This window comes from Phascolarctos cinereus, unplaced genomic scaffold, assembly GCF_003287225.1.
Source record: "Phascolarctos cinereus isolate Bilbo 61053 unplaced genomic scaffold, phaCin_HiC Scaffold_4;HRSCAF=312, whole genome shotgun sequence".
NCBI classification, from domain to species: domain Eukaryota; kingdom Metazoa; phylum Chordata; class Mammalia; order Diprotodontia; family Phascolarctidae; genus Phascolarctos; species Phascolarctos cinereus.
In genome coordinates, this window is record NW_027555847.1 from 725391598 (window position 1) to 725408606 (window position 17009).

The 17009-nt window shown below is 47.9% G+C and overlaps 1 protein-coding gene across 2 annotated transcripts in view; it reads left to right on the forward strand.

Moving 5' to 3' along the window:
* The window catches only part of UBE2L3 (ubiquitin conjugating enzyme E2 L3), a 66813-nt gene that overhangs the window by 37786 nt on the left and 12018 nt on the right, over positions 1 to 17009 (forward strand). The window lies entirely within an intron of this gene.

A 17009-nucleotide genomic window follows, 5' to 3' on the forward strand; every position in this document is an offset into this window, starting at 1 on the left:
ACTAGCTCTCTTTCCACGCCTGGGATCGATTCCTTCCTTGGAGAGTCTCTCTTCTTAAGATGCAGCTTGGGCACCATCTTTTTCATGAAATCTTTCTATATCCCTCCAGTGGCATATGCCTTCCTCCCAAACGCCATTGTATTTCACTCTTCTCTGTGTGAATTTATTTAGTAACTGTCTGTTCATGCTGTATGCATCTTTATGTACTTGTGTCTCCCACTAGAATGTAAACTCGTAGCTGTGGTCAAGCCTTGTAGGTCATCCCTCAGGAGGTGAAGGCTCAAGGAGGCTGAGGGATTTGTCTGCGCTGTTATAAGTGCCTGAGGTTGAATTCAAACACAGAGCCTGCGTCCCAATGCAGGGCCTTTCTGTCATGTTACCCTGCCTCCCATACTTTATCCGCTTGGCTTTTCCTGTGTAGATGGCTAGGCAGAACGCCTTGAATTCATTCATTTATTTATCTGTTTTTTGTTTTCAGTGTTCACTTTTATAAGGTTTTGAGTTCTAATTTTTCCCCTGCCTCACCTCCCCAAGGTGTCCTGCAATCTGATATAAGCTATACATGTATTATATTACATCATATCATATCATATTATATTAAATTAGTTATCATATCATATACATATTTCCACATTAGTCATGTCATGAAAGAGGAATCAGAACAAAAGAGAAAAACCATGAGAGAGAAAAGAAGAGAGAATAGTATGCTTTGCTCTGCATTCAGACTCCATGGTTCTTTCTCCGAATGTGGATATTTTCCATCATGAATCTTTTGGAGTTGTCTTTGATCATTGGAGTGTTGAGAAGAGCTAAGTCTATCAAAGTTAGTCATTGCACAACGTGGCTGTTACTGTGTACAATGTTCTCACTCAGCATCAGACCATACAAGTCTTTCCAGGTTTTTCTGAAATTTGCTCACATTATTTCTTATGAAACAGTAGTATTCCATTACATTCATATACCACAACTTGTTCAGCCATTCCCCAGTTGATGGGCATCTCCTCAATTTCCAGTTCTTTGCTTAGGCAGAACTCTTGGGCTTGATGCAGCCAGCGTGGCAGCATCTGCAAACAGAAGCATCCAGAGGACCTCCCCATCTCTATGGGATCCCCGTTTGTACTTTGCCTTGGCCATCCAAGACGAAAGTAGCAGCCCCATTTCTCTCTAGTGGGGGGACAACATAAAAACAATATTGCACACACAAGATCTACAGGATAAATCAGAAATAATCAACATTAGAATCAAGGGGGATTGGGAAAGGCTTTGGGCGGGGAGTAGAATTTTAGTTGGGACTTATAGCTAAAATTTATAGAGCCCTTACTGTGTGCTAGGCACTGTGCCAAGTGCTTTAGAATTATTATCTCATTTAATGAAACAGATATAACAGGGGTAAGATCAACAGGCCTTGGCAACAACTTGACTCTGGAGTGTGAGACCTACGTTTTGATGGATGACTGCATGGTGGTACCCTCAATAGGCATGGGGAGTTAGGGAGAGGAGAACATTTGGGGTGGAAAAATAATGAGCACAGTTTTGACCATGTTAAGTTCTAGATGTCTGTGGAACATCCAGTTGGAGATGGGAGACTGGAGGCCATTAATTTGAGAATCCTCAGCATAGAAATGGGAGCTTATGAGACCACCAGTGAAGTGGTAGAGAGGGAGAAGGGAAGAAGGCCCAGGACAGAGCCCTGAGGAGCACCTGGGGTGAGAGGGTGTGATCTAGAGGAGGGTCCAGCAAAGGAGACAGAGAAGGAGCCAAGGTCAGAGAAGGGGAGAGACAGTATCCTGAAAATCTAGAGAAAGGAGAGGATCCAGGAGGAGAGAGGGATGGACAGTATCTGAGGCTGCAGAGAGCCAAGAAAGGGAAGGGCTAGAAATGGAATTCTGATTGGAATCTTTTTGTTTGAGAAAGCCTGCCTGTTCCCTTCAGGGAATGTAAAGAAGTGACTCACTGTCCTGCTGCCCAAGGCTTCTCTGTGTGGGAGCCTGTGGCTTAGCAGAAGTCTAAAGGAAGGGGTAGACAGCCCTTTGCTGCTTTGTGATTTGCTGCTCTTGGAGGGGAGGGTCAAATTGTCTGACAAATTTCTGCCACGTATTTAAGGGCCTGTGTCCTTTTGAAATGCCTGAGCTGCCTGACGTCAACAGTGATAGCAACATTACGCCCATTTTATAGACGAGGAAACTGCTGCTGCGCAGAAAGTTGAAGTGACTTGATCAGGTCACAAATCAGCTTCAGGGTAAAGAACCAGAGTGTGAGATCACTCTGCCTGCTACTCACTGGAGCCTCACCTCAGCCCTGGGAGATAGGTGCTATCATTACCACCCCTTTTAGAGAAGAGGAAACTGAGGCTGAGAGGTCATGTGACCTCCCCCTGGCCTCACAGTGCGAAGTGTCTGACTCCCCCGTTCAGCATTCTGCCCTGGACCACTCATGGCCTAGGATGGGAACGTGAGCACATGGTTAGGTGGCATCTTGTCACCATGGCTCACGGAACAGCACCCCGCATTTTGGAGAAAAAGAAATTAAACTGAAGTAGGTGCGGTGTGTTTCCTACAGTTACCCCGGCCGTGAGAGTTGGATCTGATCTCCAGCCCTTTCTACTCTTCTCCTTGATGGCTTTTGAGGACGGCCGTGATTAAGTGGCCCAGCCACGGCTGCAGATGTTTAGCAGATTTCCACGCCGAGGTCAGAGCCAGGAATGACAGAGGCTCTGCTCTTTTTGGCTGCCCTGTGACCCTGGTCATTTCTTCTGTAAATTGTGGACATTGTATTAAATGGGCCTCCAAGGGCCCTCCTGGCTCTCATGAGGAGGTCCTGTGTGGTGGCACAAGGAGGCAGATTTTGGCTGCCTGCTATAAAAATGAACCTGCAGCAGGAATGGGATGGGCTTTCTCCAGAGGAGCTGAGCCTCACTGGGCCCCCCATGGCGCTCATCCCGCCTTGGGCAGAACATGGGTCTCTTCTAGCATGGGCTGCCAGACGTGAAGAATCCCTGTTTCACTGGAGGATGTACTTTGCCTTCCCGTTAGCACCAACTTCAGCCCCTCTTTGAGCACACTGTGAGTCTCAACCATTCATTTTCTTCAGCCAGTCTATAGGTGACTCTCCACACTGAGCCAGCCTGCTCCTTCCAGGGGCAGGCCCGGACTGACATTCTTTCAAGTCTGGCAAGACCCAGCCAAGTTTGTGCTTCGCTGGCGTGGCTTTTGAGGCCCTTTGGATCTGCTTTGTGCTATGAAGATGCAACAGAAAACTTGGATTCCAGATTGGTGGCAATGTTAGAGTAGCCTGGTTTTATTGAATGTTTTAAGGTTTAGCTACATAGGAGGTGCTTTGTAAAGGATGTCATCAGAGAGACATATGGCCAGGGAGCAGCCTCTACTTCCTTAGGATTTACCCAGCTGGAGCCCCACCTTTTGCTGTAGCCTTTTCTGATGAAGCCCCTCTGACCTCACGTTGTCTTTACTTTGTATTTATTCCATCTGGACTCATGTGTGTTACCTTCCCTGGCAGAATGGGAGCTCCTTGAGAGCAGGGCCTGTGCCCGTCTGGTCTTTGCCTCCTCAGTGTCTGGCACAGAACCTGGCACAGCAGTGGTCCTTAATACATACTTAATGACAGTCCCACTGGAAAAGTAGGCATGGAGAAGTTGCCATTGAACCATCAGAGAGCAGAGTCCACACATGGATGAGATCACCGATTTGTGGAAGGATTGTGAACATTACATTTTCCACATTTCCCAGCAGAGCTGCTTTCTCTATACATGTTTTTGCTGTGGCACTGATACACTTAGAAACGTGAGCCAGCATTTGACCCTGATTGATATTAACTTTATAATTAATGCTCACAATCTCTCCTAGTACCTGAAACCTTTGTAATCTTCCCACTTATCATAAATGCCCAGGGTGTTTAAAACCTTAGTCAGAGTTTTAACTATGTTCTTTTTGTTTTTCTGGAGAAATGAACCAATAGCTGATGTTTAATTGAGATCAGATTTTGATCTTAAAGTGAAGTATTCCCTGTCTCTTTCCAGTCTCATTGCCACCATACTAAATCAGACCTGTATCGCCTCAGGCCAGACTATTCGGATCAGGCTCTGCCTCCTGTTCATGCCTTTTCCATTTATCGGCTCAAAGTTGGAAGGGCCCTCCAGTGAAGGCCAGCCCCTACCTAAGCAGGAACGCTCTGTATGAACATCCAGAGGAGGAGCTGTCCAGCACCTCCGGGAGAACTTGTTCCTGAGCTCGCTGTGGCTGGAAACAGCCCAGGGGTAGCAAGGGATAGGCAGAGGAGAACAAGCCGTCACGTGCTGTCTGCTGGGGGAGCAGTCTTCTACACCATTGCTGGGATGGTGTGGGCAGACCCCTTCAACAGCACCTTTTGGTTTCTGGCCAGATACCTCAGGTGGCTTTTTTTCACAGGACTCCCTGCTGAGGCCTTCTTGGTCACTAGCTCCCAACACCAGCCTTTGGCTGCATTAAAACTGGTCTATTCAGAGTCCCCCCAAATGTGTCATAGGGCTGATTTAAGTTCCATGTTGTTCTTAAGGTCATCCAGTCCATTCTCTGGAAGGACCCTGAACTTACAAGAAAAAGTGGTCCCTCACTGTCCTTGTGTCAGAGGGTTGTCCCCACTTAACTCCTCTCTCCCCCCAGCCTCCACCCCACACACACTCTGCCACACCAAACACACTAGCACTCTGCCCTGTGTTTGCCTACTTCCACTCTCTTAGCTTGGGACACCACTCCCCTTAGAATTCTGTGGGACTTTGGCTAAGCATGGCTGTTTGACTCGATGATGTCTAAGAGATCTTCAGCCTTACGGGCACGTCCCCTTTTTATGGGTGGACAGTTGAAACAACTTGGCCAGAGTTCTGCAGCTGATTGGTGGTAGAAGAAGGCCTAGGACTCTGGTGCTCCCTGGCACTCGCCTTGAATGTCGTCCCATGTAACAGCTGGGACAGAACCCTTTTGTTCGATACAGTAAGTGAGCTACTTCATCCCCTTTGGACAAAGAATTTATCGCCACCTTTGAGGGATTCCAGCGAATTCTGCCTCCTTGCCCAGGTCAGACTCCCTCAGCAAGGCTCTTATCAAGCAAAGGCCCTGTGCATTCCTCAGTCATGAATGTTGCCTTGGCTTCAATGTGTGTGCTGGCAGGAAGAGTCAGAGAATAGCACTAGCTTGCGGTGAGTGGGTAGTTTTTGGCCAGCGTGGATGGCTTGGCTGTTCCCCAGGGGCACCCCACCCTCTCGATCTGGGCTTGGCTCTGATGCACATTTTTTTTGGTCTGCCTGGAATGACCTTTTCTCTCAAGTTTGATTTACTTCCATTCCTGCTGGCTTGGAGGCCAGGTCAAGGGGCCTTTCCTCCTAGAAGTTTCTTTGACATTTGCCTTCACCCTTCTCACCCAGGCTGAAAGTGATCTCTCCTTTCTCTGCGCTAACAGCGCTTTGTCTAGAGCAGGGGTAGGGAACCTGCGACCTCGAGGCCACATTGGGGCCCTCTGACTGAACCCAAACTTCCCAGAACAAATTCCCTTTAATAAAAGGATCCCCTTCAAGGGTCTGGAGCAGTCTTGTTCCACTTTCCTTTTTCTGTCTGCTGGTCTACTTCTTGGTGTACATTTCTAACTCCTCGAGAACCAAAGCCTGGCACCTGGGCATTGAATGCTGGAGTAAGTGTTCGGCATGTGTCTTTTGGAATTGAATTCTTCACAGAAACATAGATTCTTCAGCTCAGAAGGGACCTCAGGGGTGATTGGGCCCAGAAAAAGGAAGGCCTTTTTTTAAAGTTGCATTTTATTTTCAGTTAACATTCATTTTCTCTTTGTTCTACCCTAGCCATCCAGTTGAAAAAAGAAAAATAAACCCTCGTAATAAATGTGTATTATCAAGTGAACAAAGAGATCACGTCGGCCCTGTCCTGTAAATCTCGCTCTGCACCTTGAATTCGCTGGGTCTGTCAGGGGTAGCTGGTGCACTCTTTCATCATTCTCATCAATTGTGGTTGTTCGCCGCCATTGATCAGTGTTCTGAGGTCTTTCAGAGGTGTTTGCCTTTAACGTGTTATTCTAGAAGTTGTTCCCCAGGTTCTGTTCTCTTCACTTTGCATCAGTACATACAATTTATCTCGGGTTTCTCTGAAATTTTCCCTTTCATGATTTTTTTTAATTAATTTTTTTTTTTCGAATACAGGTCTGCCTTCTCTTCCTTCTCCCTCCCATTGGGAAAGCAAGAAAAAAACAAAACCCCTATTTCAAGCAGGTAGAGTCAAGTGAAATAAATTCCTAGGTTGGCCGTATCCAGTAATGACAACAGTAATAAGAATAGCCAAAATTTCGAGTGACCCTAGGCAAGTCACTTCACCCTGTCTGCCTCAGTTTCCTCATCTGTAGAATGAGCTAGAGAAGGAAGTGGCAAACCACCCCAGTATCTCTGTCGAGAAGTGGGGTCACAGAGAGTCCAATACGTCTGAAACAACTGACCAGTAACCAGAATCTCTTGCATCTGGTCCCTTCTCTCCACTCCCTTATCTGCCACGTTGTTGAGGTCTTCATCCCTCTCCTCACCTCAGGTCTCTCACATTCCAGTTCTTGCATGGTGTTTATTCTGTGCTGTGCTGAGGGCTTTCCAGTTAGGATCTTATTTGCTCCGCACAGCAGCCTGGGCAGGTCCTGTTATTATCTCCGTTAATTCTCTGTCAGCAGGTGGGTCGAATGTCTCATCATGAATCCTGGAATTGTGCCTGGTCATTGATACAAGTTCGGAAGTCTTTGGAGCTGTATGTTTATACATTATTGTCGTTGTTGTGTAGATTGTTTTCCAGGTTCACTCTGCATTCATTCCTAGAAATCTCCCGTTTTTGTTTTTTTTCACTGGCCTCATCTTCACCATTTCTTGTAGTCTGCAGACCAGCTCCATCACAGCTGTGTATTACCGCCTGTTCAGCCATTCCCCAGTTGATGGACACCCTCTCAGGCTCCAGTTCTTCACCTTTGCCACAGAGGCGCCGTCAATATTTTTGCACGGCCTTGTCTTTTTCCTCTTTCTTTGGTCCTTTTGGGGTGGTGTCACTGGGCCAAAGGGTGGGCACAGTTTAATAGCTTTGGGGGCCTAGACTTCTGTATCTCTCCAGGGTGGCTGGACCAGCTGACAGCTCTGTCCAGTATGCACTTAATGATGAGGCTGACGCTCAGTTGAGAGACTGGGGTAGGGTATATTGATCGGTGATAATTAAACCCACTGGAGCCGATCACATCACCGAGGGAGAGTGTGGAGTGAGAAGATGGCTCGGGAATGCCTTGAGGAACGTCCACACATGGGAGGAGGGATGTGAATGAAGAGCTAACAGTGGAGGTGGACAGGGGATGGTCAGCCAGGAGAAAGGATCTGGGAGGAAAAGGGCAGCCAGTGGCTTCACACAGAATGAGGACTGAAGAGCAGCAGTCGGGCTGGGCACTGAAGAGATCTTGGGGACTTTGGAGCGGGCAGTTTCAGCTGGGTTGATACATTGGGAGCCCGAGTGCACAGGTTGGGGAGAGAGTAAAGGGAGAAGGAATGGAGGTAGCGAGTGCAGACGGCTTCCTCTTGGAATTTGGGGTTCCAGGACAGTGCAGCTTGAGAGGACGGCACGGTACACATCCTGCGCGGTTGTAGGTGTGTCCTCTGCCCCAAAGCCACTCCTTGGAACGTGCCTGTCTTTGTCAACGTCACTGCCATGTAGATGTGCACCCTCAGCCCTCCCTCCTCCACACCTCCCTGGCCCAGTAGATCTGGTGGGCCTTGCCTCCACAACAATTCTCATGGCCCTCCCCTTTTCTTTACTCGTGGCCACCACCCTAGTTCTGGCCCTGCCCATTGGTCTCCCTCCTACAAGTCTCTCCCCTTTCCAGTCCCTCTTCTCCCGACATTTATCCTGTGTGGTATAATGGGAAGGAAGATCACAGGGCTTGAGGTTAAAAACCCGGATTCAAATCCTAGCTCTACCACTCCCTGCTTATATGACCATACAGCAGTTCTGTAACCCCGGTGCCTCCATTTTCTCATCTGTAAAATGGAAGGATTGAAATAGAAGGCATCCCACGTGACTGTCCTTCTTAATTTTAAGAGGTTACTAGGCAGCACAGAGATGGAGCACTAGGCTGGGGATTCAGGAAGACCTAACTGTGACCCTGGGTAAGGAAGTTAACCCCTGAGCTTTAAGCTTTCCCACCTATAAAATGAAGGTAATCATAGCATCGATTTCACAGAATTGTTGTGAGGATCAGGTGAGATAGGACATTTAATGAAACGCTTGCCATCTAAACACCGCCATTGATTAGGCTTGATCGGCACACCAAGCGAAGGCCTTTAGGGGACTCGGACCCCTGTTCTCACACTCCCTTCTTTCCATCCCTACCATAGCTGGGAATGGAGCTCTTGATCACCTTAGTTTTTTTTTTTCCTTTGGCTTGTTGCCTTGTGGCCTCATTGAGCTTCCTTCCATAGCTCTCCAGTTCAAATGAATGTTAACCAGTGCACACTAACCCCATTTTCTACTTTGTGCAGCTGGTTTTGTGAACTTTCATTTATCTCAGTATAAGTTGAGTTTTATTAGAGGTAACATCCTACTTGCCCAATATCATTTTGGATTCCTGCTCTGTCATGTGATATGTTAGCTGTTCTTCCCCACTTTATGTCATTTTACTGACATGACGGTCATGATCTCTCACATTTCTAAAGTGATTTACAGTTTACAAGGCACTTTCTTTACAATAACTCTTGAGTTAGTATAGGTATTATTATCTCCATTTCAATGAGCATACCAAACCCCAAGAGAAATGAACTGGTTGAATGGCAGAGTTAGCTTTTCATCACTGCCTCCCTTAATCTAGCCACCCTCTTACCACCACCCCCCCACTTCAATTAGCCCCTTCTCCTCCTACTTCCTATTGGGTAAGATGAATTTCTGTACCCAGCTGTGTGTGTATATTTATTGTTCCTTCTTTGAACCAGTCCGGATGAGAGTGAGGTTCAAGCATTGTCTGCTCCCCCAGTTTTTCCCTCCCATTGTAAAATCTCTTCCTCATATGCCTCTTTCTTTGTGAGAATTTTTCCCATTATTTCTCTCTCTTCCTTTTCTCCCAGCAAATCCCTCTTTCTCACTCTTCCATTCTTTTTTTTGGAATCATCCCAACATAGGCTCCTCCTACCCATGTATGACTATGTAGCCTCCTCCTAACTACCCTAAGGAAATTCTTAATAGTTACATGTATCATTTTCCCACATAGGAATATAAATAGTTTAGTATTAAGTCCTTTATGGTTTCTCTTTCATGGTTTTTATGCTTCTCTTTGAGTGTTGTGTTTGAATGTCAGAGTTTCTATTCACCTCTGGCCTTTCTCATCACGAATACTTGAAAGCCCTCTATTTCATTAAATGTCCATGTTTTCCCCTGTAGTAGTATGCTCGGTTTTGCTAGGTAGATTATTCTTGGTCAGGGGTGGGAAACCTGCCGCCTCGAGGCCACATGTGGCCCTCTAGTTCCTCAGATTTGTTCTTTGAAGTTTGGATTCAGTCAAAGGGCCACACTTGAGGACCTACAGGGCCACATGTTGAATTGTTTTTTTTTCTGGCTGCTTGCAGTATTTTCTTCTTGACTTAAGAGGTCTGGAATTTAGATTTAATATTCCTGAAGTTTTCATTTTGGGATCTCTTCCAGGAGGTGATCGATGGATTCTTTCAGTTTCTTCTTTGCTATCTGGTTCTATGATATACCAGAACTCATCTAGCTAGATAGAATACTTACTTAAAAAGAGCAAAACAAAGGAACAAAGAGGTGACCAAGATTGGTGTTTTCCTTTGTAATTGCTTGAAGTATGATTGATGTCTAGGCTCTTTTTTTTTTTTATCATGAGTTTCAGGCAGTCCAATAATTCTTAAATTATGTCTCCTCAATCTGTTTTCCGGATCAGTTGTTTCTCCAATGAGGTTGTTCACATTTTCTTCTATTTTTTCAGGCTTTGACTTTGTTTAATTCTTTCATGGAGTCATTAGCTTCCACTTGACCAATTCTAATTTTTAAGAAGTTATTTTCTTCAGGGAGCTTTTGTATCTCTTTTAGCAAGCTGTTAATTCTCTGTTCATAATTTTCTTGCATTGCTCTCATTTATTTTCTCAATTTTTCCTCTGCCTTTCTTCTTTGATTTTTTGCTCCTTTTTTTTTTTAATCTCAGTAACTCTTTTAGTGATTCATGTTGGGCACGTGTCCAATCTTCATTTTTCTTTGAGGCTTAGCTTGTATATATTTTCATGTCATTGTCTTTTTGGTTTGTGTCCTGAGCTTCTCTGGCTCATTATGGTCAAGTTTTTCTCGTTGTTCATTTTTCCGGCTCATTGCTTGACTTCAGAATTTGTGTTAGAGCTGGGCTCTGTTCACTGATGTGGGAGCTGTGGTTCTATCTGGGGGCCTGTAAGTTTTGGGCCTAGGCTCCCTTGTGACCACAGACCATAACTGGGCTTCTCCACCCCGAGCAATGGGGGAAGAAGCTACCAAATGGCCCTAGTCCTGCCCCTAGTGCAGAGGTCCTCGGTAGCACCTTTCTGACCAAGTATTTTGTACCCTTCCCGTCTGTAGGTGCTGGGGGCTGTGCTGCCACTGCCTCCAGGCCCCACAGCTGGTGCGGCAGGCGGACCTCTCTGTCAGTCCTCTAAGCTGCAAAAATGAAATACGGCGACTTTTGGTGGTTGTAATTCCTCTCAGAATCTGACTTGAGGATTTTCTAAAAGTTGTTTAGAGGATTGGGTTAGGAGAGCTCAGCAGAAATGCTCAATTTTTCCCCCCATCTTGACTCCGCCATCTTGACTGTGCCATCTTGCCTTCACCAGACGGCAGTCTGGACTTGTTTCCAGATCCTCCGCCGTAGCAAACATGCCATCTCTGCCTTCTTTCAAGTCGTTGCCGGTGATGTCAGACAGCACTGGGCCAAGAGCGCTTTGCAGGGCGCCTGTCCCGGGCATGCTTGTTAACCCAGATGCATCAGTGATGCATTGGTGGAAGTTGAGTTAAAGTCAGTTTGTAACCATCTGTTAAATGCCTACTGTTTGTCAGCACTAAGTGCTGGCGATAGAAATAGGAAAAAGAAGCCCTTCCCTCAAGGAGCTTCCAGTCTAAGGGAGGAAGAGGACACAGCAGGAAGGTGAGGGGGAGGGGCCTGAGAAGGGGAGGTAGCCGGTGGACTGGGGCCAGCGTGGGCCCCCTTCTTCAGCGGGGGTTTGGAAGGAGGTGATCCTCCAGGGAACGAGCAGAGTGTGTCCTGGCTCAAGTCTTCATCCCGTAAATCTCAATTCCTGAACCCACTAAAGCTCTGCTAGGTGCTGCCCAGCCAAGTCTTGGGGGAACATGATGGTCATTGGTACAGAGTGCAGGAAAGCTAGTCTGAAGATGCTGATTGGCGAGAGCTGGGCCTTGTCTGCCCGTGACGCTGCTTGCCAGGCCCTCTTCTGGTTCCTCCTAGCCAGAGCTCCCATGGCCCTTGGGAGTGGCCAGGTTGGGAGGAGATACGCTGCCAGGTGGGCAAGAGAAGGCCTTGTCCTGTGTCTTTCCACAGGGGGAGTGGGAATAGTGTGGGGGCATTGCAGGGAAGGAATGAACAGCATTCAGTGAGGGACTCCTGGGCCAAGCATGGCATGCAGTTAGAAGCATCCAGACGATCAAGTTGAAGGAGAAGACACAGGGCCTGGGGAAAGGCCTGGCAGCCCCAAGGGTGCGGCTGTGGCAAGGTCCACAAGCCTCTTGGTTAGATGGGTGGTTAAGGGAGAGTGCCTGGGGAACCAAAGGGCTTCCCATCTCATTGGAAGGAGCCCTGTAAGCAGCCACACTCCTTTTGGGTAAAGGCGGGGCGGGGGTCTTCCACCACGCAGTGGTTCCCATGTGTTCTGGCACTGCCGGGGGCTGGGGAGGAGGCCCTCAATTTACACCTGGTGAAACTGATGCCTAGAGAGTGGGGTGGGGGCCTGCCAAGGGTCACAGGGTCTCCTGCCCCCCAGGTCAGAGCTCTTTACTGGGAAGCAAAGGGGCCGTGATGGGTGGGGCCAGCTGCCTGAAACACCTTTGGGGATTTGAGTTTTGATATGAGTTTGATTTGAATTTTAAAAGCTCATCCTTCTGCATCATCCTGTCAAATACAAGCTGCTGAAAGTGGAAGAGGCCCCAGCTCAAAACATGGCAGACTGAGCTGTTCCTCCCAGGAAGTGCTGCTGGTGGAGGATGTCACCCTTTCGGCTGCCTGTGGCTACCGTCCCGCACTGGCGGACTTGCTTCTCCAGGCAGCCTTGATGGATGGCCTTGAGTGAAAGAAGGCCCTTCCTCTCCCTGAGTCAGAGTTAGCTTCCAGGGAACTCCCTAGTACTGTTCTTCTGGTTCTGCCCCTTCATCCTCTGTCCTTCCGCCAGTCCCTGCAGCCCCCTCACTGGCCGGCCAGCTCTCCCCCAGACTCGAGCCTCTCCTTTGTTGTTCTTTGGACTTTGTTCCTTTGATCAGGCATGGTCAGGCGTGTGGAGTGGCCTTGGGGCTTTTTTTTTGCCTATTGAACTCCCAAACTCGAAAGCCACTTCCTTTATGAAGGTGCTCGCCCTTTGCTTTGTACTTGTCCTGTGCCATTAAGGACTCTCGGTGGTGGAGCAGCACCCTCTGGTACTGTACAGGCCCTTGTTTGTGCATGCAGCGGGCCCCCAGAACGTCCTGGCCTTCCCCTTATGCGTGCCAGACATTGACGTGTAGCAGCTGCTCTCCAAATGTGTGCCCTAGACTATTTCAGGGGGTCAAAACTATTTTCGTGATCATACGAAGGCATTTTAATTTCTAATGCAGTAAATGTTTGGTAGGTATAACCTACCCAGAAGCTCTTTGGGGAGAAGGGCCCTCAGTCATTGTCCTGATACTAGAAGATCTGAGGCCTGCTTTATTGATGTTATTTGTTGATGCGTCTTATTGGAAACACGGTATTGTAGATTAGAATTGGAAATGAGATTCGAGTTCATTGAGTATAATTCCCTCATTTTACAGATGAGGAAACTGAGGCTTTGAGAGGCTAAGTGACTTGCCCAGTCACCCAGCTATTAAGTAGCTGAAGCAGGATCAGAATTCAGGTCTTCTTGGCTGAAAGTACAGAGCCCAGTGCCCTGCACATTTGAACTCATTAAAGGATGCAGTCCTTTTAGCTCTCATGCCCAGCTTAACACTTTGAACCAAGGATAGTAGACTGAGGGCCTGGCCTGGTGCAGAGGAGGAGCCAGGGCTCTGGCCAGCGTCCCAGGGATAGTCACTGTCAGAGGCCGAGGCTCTGCCTAGTGAGCCCTCACGCTTTCTGCTGGGCCGTGCTCCGGAGCCACTTGGAAGCTTTATTATGTATTGTGAACTCGACAGAGTCGTGATCACGGAGGGTCTTTCTGATTTCATTTTTCACCCTGAACTTCAGTGCCTGAACAGGGGATTTCCAGGCACAGAGCAGCTCACCAAGAGTCTTGGGCTTCCCTCTCAGGGGCTGGCCTTTTTCAAAGCATTTCGAGCCCACGTGTTGTTTTCAGGACTGTCCTGGTCATTTGTGCTCCCTTCTGAACTTCCTTCTGTTGCTTCTCAGGAGAAAAGAGAAACATGTCAGTGGCTCCTTCTCTTTCTTTGTCTCTGTCTGACAGTCTCTCTCCTCTTTTGGCATCTCCCTCCCCCATCCCCAGTTAAAAGCCTGAGAAAAGGAAAAAGAAGACTGAGCCAGCGGAGTCCACCCAGCTGCCATGTTGCCGTGTGTCTTTCTGGCCGCCTCAGGGCCCTCCCCCGTGGGCCCAGGGCTTCGGCCTTGCTGTCTCTGTTGCCGCTGCTCCTCTTGGCTCCTGTCCTCCTGCCTCAGTTAATGCTGCCCTGAGTTGGCCCCTCTCCTTTTTGTCATCATTTTGATGATGTGACGCCAGCCCCGTTACATTCCCTGTCCGCCGTCGTCTTCTCTGTAGATGGGCAGTCTTAGAATCTGGTTTGGTTTTCTCTTTTTCCTCATAATCCACCCTTCAGGGCAGGAAGCTTGTTTTCTTTGCGACTCTTCCCTGGCACTATCCTCTGGAGTGCCTTCCCTCCCCTGCTTCCTACTTGTTTCCCTGGTGAAACTGATATATTTCTGCACCAGATGCAAGTGAGTTTGTGTGTGTGTGTGTGTGTGTGTGTGTGTGTGTGTGTGTGTGTATCTATCTCTAGACCTCCTTTGTCTGTTTAGCCTGCTCTTCACTCCTGGCCTAGCTCAAGTCATTTTTTTTAAAATGAGGCAGTCTTGTTTAAATGACTTGCCCAGGGTCACACAGCTAGTAGATGTCAAGTATCTGAGGCTGGATTTGAACTCAGGTCCTCCTGACTACAGAGCCAGTGCTCTATCCACTGCGCTACATAGCTGCACCTCTGAGCTCATCTCTTTTGAGCCGCTCGAACCCCAAGGCTAGACATGACCTTGTTCCTCACATTTCTCATTCAGTTCTCAGATGGCTGCCATTCCCAACAAACTTGTGTACAAGTAGTAATGCTAGGGACTGAGGGGCAGCTGTAATGTTCAGCTTCATGGAGGCTGGACCTGTGTGATAAAAGTTGTATGAGGAGTCTGAGGGTGACAAAGGTCATGACTAACTTTGGAGGTGGGGAGAAAGTGGTGAATCTGGAAGTGGTACCTAGAGGTGACCTTGAATTTGGGTTTTACTGGAAGAGCAGCCATCCATCCATGTGGGATGGGCACAGGAAACGGTGAGCAGTGGTTTGGAGGACATATACTACATTGGGTGTGTGTTAGGAGTGCCTTGATTGTAGAGGCAGCTAGCTGGGGCGGTGGCTGGAGTGCTGGCTCTGGAGGCAGGAAGACCTGAGTTCAATGTGACCTCCAGACACTTGCTAGCTGTGTGGCCCGAGCAAGTCTGCCTCACTTTCCTCAACTGTAAAATGGGGATCCGTTTACATTTCAGTGCCTGGAGCAGAGTAGGCACTTAATAAATGCTTCCTGTTCCTTCATGAAGGAGAATAATGTAGCCACAAGGCTGGCCCCAGATGGTGGAGTGTCTTGATTGGTGTAGAGAGGATTTGCTGTTTCATTTAGTGGGAAAATAAGGACCTATTGAAAGATGATAGTAGAGGAGTGACCAAGTCAGCCAGAATGTGTTCATCTGGTTCAGCTGCCTTCTTTGATGGTAGAGACTGAGGCTCAAAGGACATCTATTGGGCTGCTTCTGGCTCCCTAGGAGGTGAATAGTCTGGGCTGGCCAGAACTGGGGGTAGCTGAGAGGCAGAATTGCCAAGCTTGGTAACTGGATGTCAAGCTGCCGGCAGGCAGAGAGAACTCTGAGGTTTTCAGCAGGTGACAGACACTGGCTGCTGGCCCAGTCCAAAAGCAGGAGCGAGATTTGGGGGGGACGTGATCATGAGTTCGGGGTTTAGGAAAGGGCTCCATGCTGGAGAGAAAGATTGAGGGGTGCATCTTGTGTTCTGTGTCTCCTGCTCGTCCCACCAACACACACTTCCATCTCTACCACACGGCCTTGCCCTTGGAATAATTTATTAATCAGACTTTTTAACACTTCTTAGAACTTTGCATTTTTCTCTTGTTATTTCTAAGCATTTCTTTGTCACTGCTAGCAGAGAAACAAGCCTAAGAAAACCTGCCTAAGGACTGTTGCTTTTTCTCAGAGACAGCAAGGCAAGGGAGCATAGTATACAGAACTGCATGAGACTTTAGGGAGTCATTTTACAGATGGGGAAGGAAACTCAGTGACATTAATAGCGAACTAAATAAATCCCCATCTATTGCCAAATCTCCTTCATCACTAGGCTCATATTAGGCCAGGGAAGCAGTGCCTCTAGCTTTCCAGTTCTTTTCAAAATCAAGAGAGCAAGTGTTTGAGGGAAAGTGTGAGGCACACAAATTGTCTCCAGAAGATGTGATGGCCCCTCCCCAGAGGGAAAGACAGTTTACCCAATGGTATTCAATCAGTGGAAGAGCCAAGACTTGGAGGATCTCTGAGTTGGAAGGGTCCATCCCCATGACAACATCATTGTTACCCAGCCTGCCTCTCAAGAGACAGCCTTGAGCACTGGACCTGGAGTCAGGCCTAAGTTCTTGTCCATCCCCAGACACCACTAGTTAGGTGTCCCTGGGGGAGGCACTTCATTAACATCTGTGCCTCAGTTTCCTCATCTGTAAAACCTACGGCAATCAAGTGGGCTATATTTGTAAAGGACTTTGTAAAGCTTAAAGCACTAAATAAATGCTTCCTATAATTATGATTTTTCATTGTGGTCATTCTTAATATGATGATGTTGAGGGTTTAAGCACCAGCCCGCCTTGGGATAGTGCTAATTGTTAGAAGGTGTTGCCTGACCTCAAGCCTAAATTTGCCTCTTGACAACATTCCTCCCATATTCCTGAGTCCATCCTCTGGGATCGAGTGGAACAGAAGACCCACAGGCCAGCCCTTCATATACTCAGAGATGGTCTCTTAACTTGGAATTGGGCTCCTTCTTCCTACTGTGCTGTGCAAGTAGGAGGAGACCTTCCCAGATGGGCAGGTTGTGATGGTGGACGTCTTAAAGGAAGCAGCTGACATCTCACCCATGGAGCTAAAGGAGTAAAAAAGGGGGCCAAGGGGGCCCAGGCCATATGTTGAGAGGGGAAGGTTAACAGCACCACGTATATCCCCATCAGGGACCTTGTTCTGTCTCTGAAGTTTTTGCCCAGATGATGTTAGAACCTGTACTCGGAGTCACGCTTTACTCAGGGAAGCCAGAGTCTATGGGCAGTAAGATGGTGTGCTTGAAAAGGGCCGGCCTTCAGGTCCTGGCTCCAGCGCTCGGGGGCTGTGTAACAGCCATGGGTCATTCCTGCTTTTGGTGCCTTGCTTTTCCTTTTAGGTTCTGACCACCAAAGATCACATTGATTTTCATCAATGAAACAGGACACAGTTGTGGGTGCCTAGTACTGGGAATAGGATGCCAGCACCAAATGTG